Source organism: Rhinolophus hipposideros (genome assembly GCF_964194185.1).
Source record: "Rhinolophus hipposideros genome assembly, chromosome: 3".
In the NCBI taxonomy this organism is placed as follows: domain Eukaryota; kingdom Metazoa; phylum Chordata; class Mammalia; order Chiroptera; family Rhinolophidae; genus Rhinolophus; species Rhinolophus hipposideros.
The window spans coordinates 12594208-12603355 of NC_138049.1; positions in this window are offsets into that span (position 1 = coordinate 12594208).

The window sequence follows — 9148 nt, forward strand, 5'->3', positions numbered from 1 at the left end:
AAAAAAATCTTGAATGGAGATGAAAATTATTACCTCTTTTCTGGTTCCCTCCCTTCCCCTCTTTTCTTTTTTCTTTCTTTCTTTTTTTTTTTTTTTATTGGGGAATATTGGGGAACAGTGTGTTTCTCCAGGATGTCAAGTTGTTGTTTTTCAATCTAGTTGTGGCGGGCGCAGCTCAGCTCCAAGTCAAGTCGTTTTTTTCTTCAATCTAGTTGTGGAAGGTGGACCAGTAGCTCACTGGTCCAATGTGGGAATTGAACCGGCGACGTTGGTGTTATGAGCACCGCCCTGCAACCACTGAGCCAACCGACCGTTCATCCGTGGCTCAGCTTCAAACTCAAGCTGTTGCTTCTCACTGGTCCATGTGGGCTTTCCCCCTTTTCAAATGATCTGAAAATATTCTACTATGGCCAGTGCTTGATTCAGAGGTGAATTGATCAAAGACTTCATGTGGTTTCTGGAGCAGTGGTAAATGCTGTGAGAGAGGAACACTAGCAAATCACTGTGTGGATTCTATAGATTCTGTGAATTGAGTAGGATTGAACTGCGTGAATTGAACTGTGAATTCAATGAAACGAGTGGGCATGGTTATGTCCTTATAAGTTCCTTTACTACTGTGAAGAAAAGTAATATTCATCACCTATTTTCTTCACATAACAGGAAAAGAAATATGCCAAGACGTAGGAAAAATCCATTCAAAATTATGTTTTAAAGACAAGAATAGGGTTGCAGAAGAGGAAACTCAGAATTGATACTAGAGATTGGGACAACCAAAGGAACACATGCACTTTTGACCTAACTTGAAAACAGTTAAGTTTTTTTTTTTTGAAGGACTTATACTATTTTTTAAAGGAATATTGTGTTATTTTAAGGAAAAATTCAGCATTTTTAAGAACTAATTTTATCATCCCAGGTAATGAATTAGAAGTACTTTAAATGAGTAGAGGATGAATTGTAGGCAGATAAGACAGTAGATATAGTAATGACAGTGGTCAGCCTACTGAAGGATCAATTTTCTAATCCCAGGGCACATTAAATCATGTTCTTTTTCTCTAGACAAATTAATATTTACATACTGTCCTGGATTCTCAGGAGATGAACACAAAAGCAATCTCTAATGCTCTCACCATCTCCCTGACAGACCCAATGAGAAGCAGACAGGAGAATCGTTAGCCAAAGAACCTAGCTGAGGGTGGTAGTTTCTCACGGTACAGGGGATAATGGAGAGTCTTTTGAGAACCTCCTAACCTCCAGGAAACAAGGTGCTTCTCGTGTTGGGACTGAGGGGAAGAGAGAGAAGAGAAGCATACGGACAACACTTCCTACCCCTCCTCTGCTGCCTGAGCAGAGGGAAAGTGTCAGTGTTGGGTGACTTCTCATAATATGCCATGCACTTGTCAAGTTGTACCAGTCAGCTTGCATTTAAAGCCTGTGGGCTTGAACTATTTGAGTGTGTAGACTGATAAGCAAAGAAGTAAGGTCTTGTTCTAAACTGGCATTTGTTTGGGGGATAAGCAGTAGGGAATGCAGAAACAGCCCTTAGGGCATGTCCCAGGAATTCATGAATCCTGAGAATTCTAGCACTGCAGTGAAGGGAATATCAGATTTCCTGTTAGGAATTCATTCCTGAGAAGACTGTACAATAGCTTCATGATCATGTTTTTTGGACATGCTGGCAAAACTTATTAAATTAAAATTATTTCTAATAAAATTATAATCTGATATTTATCCCTTGAGATTTTATCTTGAGATTCCTTTGCACTGTTGCTACTCTGGAGACTTTGCTTTGTGTAGCCAGTGCATGAGCGACCTATGTCATGTTGACTATATTTAGAGTCTTACTCAGGATTCTTACGTCTTGTTCCTGGAAGATTTTCCAGCATTTTCATGAGCTTGCAAAACTTTTCAAGACCCCATAATATCACTAAATTTGCCGCTTTCTCTCTCTATTGCACCTAACGTTCCTTTTCTTTACCTTCTTTGGTTTTCCACCAGAGGGCGGAATAAACCCATCTAATACACAGCTGGCACAGAACTTTTTTACTACATGAAGTGAAACTTTTTGGACTTGTTTAAAATGGTTCTAATATCATTTTTCCAAGGCACTTGATTAAGAGTGAGTAGGTTTAAGAGTAAGAGTGAGTCAGTTTGTCTGAAAACAAACTGAGTTCAGATCCCAGCTCCGCTATTTACCAACTCTGTGGCCTGGAAAGTATCTTCTCATCCTTGTAAAATGAGAATAACACCTGCCTCATAGACTTGTTGTGAGAATTACATGAGTATGGACATGTATCTGAAGCTTAGATATGTGCCTGGGTTATAGAGAGCACACTGTAAGTGAGACTGCTATGAAAGTTTACGGAAATGACAATTCTACTTACCTAGGAGTTACCTGGCTGGAAAGCGCCAGAGCTGAAAGCTACTAAGTAAAGCTAATTACTACCACTCCTGAGTATCAGGCGTGTGTCAAACCCTACTTAAATGCATTATTGCCACCCAACAGACATATGAGGGAAAAGTCCATGTCCATTTTGTTCATTGATCCATCTCAAGTGCTAGAATAGTGCCTGGCACATTGCAGCTGTTCAGTAAACAGGTTTTAAATGAATAGAAGACAATTTTTATTAATCCATATTTACAGGTGAGAACAGGAGGCTCAGGGAGTTGAGGTAAGTTGATTAGGATCACACAAGTAACTGGAATATGTTGTCTCTACCCAAATCCTGGCCAAAACCCATCTTGTTTCCATGGAGTTTTCTTACCTTAAAGGTTGAGAAGGTTGAAGGGTTGAAGAAAATGAACTTTTGGTTGACTTTCATAACTGAACTGCAGGCTGTGTTTTCATCCTGTTAGCAGGGAGAATAAAAGACAGTCCTGTTAATAAAACTATGAGGATTCACCCCAGGATTTAGATGGTGCTTTAATAAAACATTAATTTAGGAAAGTGTTACTTCATTACTCTCAAGCAGTTTTAAGCAAATATTCCTAACTCACATTTTCCCTGAGGCATTTTGCAACCTACTTTCCATGACTAAAATGGAATGAGCAAAATATAAAGAAAAAAGACGTTCAAAAGCCTGCTTACATTGAAATTTACTCTTGGGAGGTACAATGACTGGTTCACAGTTTATGCTCCATATGTGTTTGTGGAATGCCTTTGCCAAGTCTCCATCCAGACCTACTGAATCAGAATGAACGTTTTAATAAGATCCCCAAGTGATTATACTCACATTAAGGTTTGAGAAGCACCGCTCTAGTCGGTATGGTAATTGTGGAAAACAAAAGGTTGATTTCTATTAACTAATTAATCACTTGTTATTGTTTCAAAAAGCAGGGAACTGGAAGAAAGTTTTTGCTAGGCACCATAAAATTCCTATATATATATATATATATATATATACACATATATATATACACATATATATATGTGTATATATATACACATATGTGTATACACATATATGTGTATATATACACATATATACATATATATACACATATATATGTATGTATGTATGTATGTATATATATATATGTATATTGGAAATTATATATATATATTCCAATATATATAAATATACTGGAAAATATATCGGAAATATATTTTCTTTGGGGGGGAGGGGAAAGAGGAACTCTATGTGAATGCATTAAAAAATAGAAACTACAAATTTATTTATTTTTTTTTAGGGACTTGCACCCATCATGCCAATTTAGGACAGGTTTCTCCAATTTTACAAAATGACGTTATACATGGATTACTGGTTCGAAAGATGATTTTCTTTTATTTGTGGGTTTATACAGCCTGAAATCATTTTATTGTCAGTATTACCCTTCCACTATATGTATGAATCAACAAAATGTGTTTCTTAAATCCAAGGTGGAGGTGGATAGCCAAGTTAAAATTTATGGAACTGTCATTCTTTGTGACAGATGTCTCATGTTAGGTTATAAAACTTTTCTGCCTATGAAAAGGCAAGGAAATCTGCAGTGATATTCATAGGTTTCAGTTACATGGAAATATATTGTAAGAAAACATCTCTGCCTAGTGCACAATATAATACATATACACACACAAATGTATATATACATATATAATACATGTATATATCTATAAATATCACTTTAGTGGTTATATATATGATATGTAACATCATTAAAGTGAACAGTTTTTATAAAACTTGTAGTATTTTCTTAATATATATATTTTAAAGATTTTTTATTAAAAATATAGCCAACATACAATATTACATTAGTTTCAGGGGTACACCATACTTATTCAACATTTATATACCTAAAGAGTGCAGTGCGCGTGGGGCTGACTGCTCACAGAAAAAGTGCCTCAAACATTGGGGAGTTGGGTAGGGCAGTTTCCCAGTGAGTTAGCGGGGTGGAGCAGGGGAACTCACTGGACCAATCAGATTCAGATTTGGCCCTGTGGGGGAGGGCTCAACACAAGAAATATGGCGTCCACCTGCCGGATGCACCAGAACAGGCCCCCTCCCAGGGAAAATGGCAGCTGTCCTCCAGGTCTTGCCCAGAAGCAACATACCTCAGTCTGCCTCCTCGTATGCCTCTGACACCCTTCAAGTCACTGTCCCTCTGCCGGAACCCAGGGTGAGTACCTGCGAGCGAGTGAGTCTGTGTGTGGGCCTCTTAAGAGGATGTCTGGGTTTCTCCAAGCCTTCCTTCTGACCCAGGTGGAATCCCCAGTTTTTCACAGCCAGATGTTGTGGGGGCTTTTGTTACTGCCACCAGTACTCTGGACTGGTGAGCCTGTTGTGAAGCTAGCTTCCTTCGCTCCTCTGAGGGGAGCCTCCACAGCTGAGATATCCCTCCTAATTCTCAACCACCACACGGAGGTTTGGGGCCAATCCGTTTAGTGTCTCTGCCTCTCCTACCAGTCTCAATACAGCTTCTTTTTATATGCTTAGTTATAAAACTTCTGTTCAGCTAGATTTCAGATGGTTCTCCTGGTTGATTGTTCTATACTTTAGTTGTAATTTTAATACATTTATGAAATGAAGCAGGCACAGTGTTTATCTATTCTGCCATCTTGGATCTCTCTTATATATTTTTAAAAGTTTGTAGATACAACAATAATTTCTTATAGCAAAAATAGATATTTGTTTTTCTAAATACATTTTAAAATGATAACACAGAGGAATAGCACTATACTAAATTTTCTAGTATTCAATCATATCCATATTGTCCACTGCTATTAAAAATTGTCTTAAACTGGGAATAATAACAATAAAGCAATGGTTAACAAAATGTGTTTTGTTAAATTATCTACCATTAAGTTTTTTATCTACAAAATTTAGCTCTTTTTAAAATAGTAACTTTATTACTATCTTTGGAAAATGACTTGTACCTCTCTGAGTTAAAATGAACTCATCTGCAAAATAGAATATTTGGATTAGATTATGTCTGAAATTACCCAAGTTCAAAATCAAACTGGAAGTGTTTCTTTCCAGTGTTCCTTTAAATCTCTACGAATTTGCACAGAATCATAGATTTTATATCTCAAGAGTTTAGTCCTTACTTCAAAATCTAATTGAATAAAATGGTAGCATTGTTAGCTCATTGTTCACTTGAGGACTCTTTCCCTTCTACCAAAAGAAAAGGGAAGGAAGCAAAATGACATCATCAGCTACTGCAGTGTGTTCACCTGAAAAATACTGACTTTAACCTTTTATTTCATATTTACTTCTATAAAGCAGGGGCTTTATTCTCTAAAAATAGTTTTGTACTTGTTTGTGAAGACAGCTGTGCTCACTTGCTCTTTCTGTCTCATATACTATTATAAATGATGAGTCCGTAGAAACTAAAAGGGGCTTTGGCAGTGTTTTAGTGATCATTGAAGCTATCTGGAAATGCAGTTCAACTGAAGAATTTCCTCAGTAGCAAGAGTTTAGGTCATTAGCAACAAAAAGCTATTTATGAAGCATAATTTCTGAATTTAAATATCTTCCCAGTTTATTTTAGTTGAAGATGGTGTCAGTCAGTGTATTATGGAATTCATAGTCAAGGTCCTAATTTTATGATTCAACATCCATAAGTAAAAGAAATATTAAACACAAGGAAAGGCATATGCTGATTTATTATTGTTATTTTCTTTGCCAGTTAAATATATTCCATGGGAATTTGATCTCTGAGGATTGATAAAGCATTTTCAAAGGATTTCTAGTGACAAATTTTTCATGATACTCAAATTGATAGAAGAGTGGAATGAATATTTTCACTAACATAACAGCAAGGCCACTTGAAGGGCTTCTTACCTAGATTCTCTACTTCCACTCCCGTTAAATTTCCACCCAGTGTAGGAGTGATATTTATAAAAAGTAAATCAGATTATGAGCTAGATGTTCCCAAGGAATAAAAATCTAAGGAAAAAAGTAGTCCTGTCCTCAAGGAGGTTTCAATTCATCGTTAGCCTTGGAAGTGACTCTGTAGTCAGGGCCAGCTTCAGAGATGTGCTGACCAGTGCAGTCACATGGTGCTCTGCACTCAGGAGGTCCACAGTGGCTTAATGCTTCCCTCTTGAAATCCTTAATAATTTTACCGTTGACCTTTTTTTCTGGAAGTGAAGTCTGAAGGGCGAACTCTGCCTTGTTATTTTTTAAAACAGATTTTAAAACATTTTCTACATGTCTTCTGGTTGTTTTCACTGGGTGAACATATTTGAATAATGAGTTTGCCATTACCTGCCATCAAAGTCCTGGTGGATAGATATTTGAGCTCAGATTTGGTTTCAGTAGTGTTTTATACGGAGAGAACGGGTGCCAAAAATACATATTTTAAGAAAGGAAAAACTGTATTAAAATTCTAATACTCAATATATACCAATAACAAAAGATGAATACAAGTGACGCTCAAAGTGGTTCCCATCAGTGTCCAGACACTTCTGATTATGGTGAATATTGTTTGGTAGACTTCTGTGGCGAGCATGTAAACTGTTCCAACATCATAGCAGAAGAAGCAGGACTTATTGCTGCCCAAGGCCTCCTGGATTTTCCCTTGTGCACATCACACAGCACCATGCATCCCAAGCTTCTCATGAATGTGTGCCGTTGGTAGGTGTGTTGGAGGTTCTGATGCATATTCATGCCTCCGCTGTCATTATACTTCCGCAAGGTTCTCAAATTTCAAATACCACTCCAAAATGGTTTTGCACTCCTCAAAGGACAACCGTGCTTCTGCCATTTTCATTGACTGTCCTGCCTGTCGCATGGTGACACTGGCATTCATTTGATTAACACCACCTTTTAAGCAAATGTCATACTACACATTGCTGCTGTAATTCAATTCAACTTCAAAAAGTAATGCATAGATAACATCTCTTAAAATGTGTGTACATTTTTTGCATTCCTAGTGTGTGTGTGTGTGTGTGTGTGTGTGTTCTTGAGGTGTGTTGGGTATGAATAATTTTACTTCACTTAAAAAATAAATTAAAAATATAAATGTTTTTTGATCTAAATACTCTTTTTTCTTAACCAGTACATTCCTCCCAGGTAGGAAAACCTAGAGAAACCAAAGTATTATCTAAAGGGTGCTTGTGATAATTTTAAGTTTGGTATTGAGCTATGAGAGCATGATTCACACTTTTTCTCTATTGAGAAGTAGGGTTCCTTTTTAATGGACGTGGCTGAAAATATCTAATTATCCAATTTCTTATCATTTGGACATTTTCCTATAATTTCTACAGCCTATTTCTTGAGCTAATCTACTCGTTATATGTTACAGTTATCCCATGGATACTATCTCCCTGTAGGTTCTCTGAGAGGCTTCTGTCATGTCAGTTACACATACACTGGCATCTCTAACAATGGATTATTTTTACCAGTTTTCAGCATCCTGTTTATATATGTTGTTTAAGGATTTATTTCCCCATATTCTAACCATAATCTATGATTTATTTAATTAAAAGCTTTATTCTTGCACTCACTAATGACAACATCATTCTATGGAAGTCCAGTGTATTTTGCCTGATATACTATAGCATATAACTTTTAATTGAATTGAATTGGCCCGAGAATAAAACCTTCTGCCAGTTTACATGAAGAGTCAGAGCAAATACCTTCTCTTTCTCCCCAGAATACTTATGGAATGGCTCTGTGAACAGCAGTAGGTATCAGTGGGTGAATAACTAGTTGAACAAACCATCATAGGACCACAGTCTCATGGCACGATGCAATTTTTAATGGACTCTATCCTGATTAACTTTCTTTCATGACCTTTCTAGGCATACAGCCATGTATACCTGATTTATCTGCCATGAGAAATTTTCTGTTCAACTTTCAGAAATGAGAATAATTATGGCAACTAACATCGAATGTCTTCTATGTGTCAGGCACTAAGTTAAGCATTTTACATGGTACAAACTCATTTGACCCATTTAACCCCCTCCTCCCCTTCAACTTCTCTTTCCTGTTGGTCCCTTTTTGACTCTCATTTTACAAATATTTTACCTCGGGACTCACAGATGTTAAGCAGCTTTAAGCCCAGGTGTATCTGACCTGAGACTGTTCTCTTAGGTTTAAATACCCTCCTACCAACTTCCCCATGTTGGGTACCTAGCATCTTTCATCTTACTCCCTCTCTTCTCTGACTTTCTATCTACAAAATCTTTCTATCTAGAACGGTTTACTTTGATAGTAAACATCACTGTAAATTTAAGTCAAAGTGTCATGTCTTTGAAGAGCTCATATTTTTAGTTTTATCCCTAACCAGAGTAAAACAATACATCTTGTGGAATAAATTTTAGAATTGGTGGGAAGATTATTTTAGAAACCAGAACCTTGCTTGATGCCTCTGAAATTATATCCACTAAATGTCTGTCTCTCTATGACTAAGACTGACCTTTATAAGGACAATTGGTTTCTTTGCGCTCTACTCCTGGGGCTATGATTGCCATCTCAAATGAAAAAAGAAAAAAAAAATGAACTAAGGTTACATATGACGTAGAAGTGAGTCATAAGAAGAAAATGATAATGTATCTATTCCTAGATAGTAATTATATTTAGGGTAATCTATCTTTCACCAAATACATGATGTGGATAGAGTTATTATTTTTATTGCTTTTCCAAAATACCTCTTCAGTATACTTCAGACATTTTTTATGATAGCTTTTTAATAAGATTATAAGGGA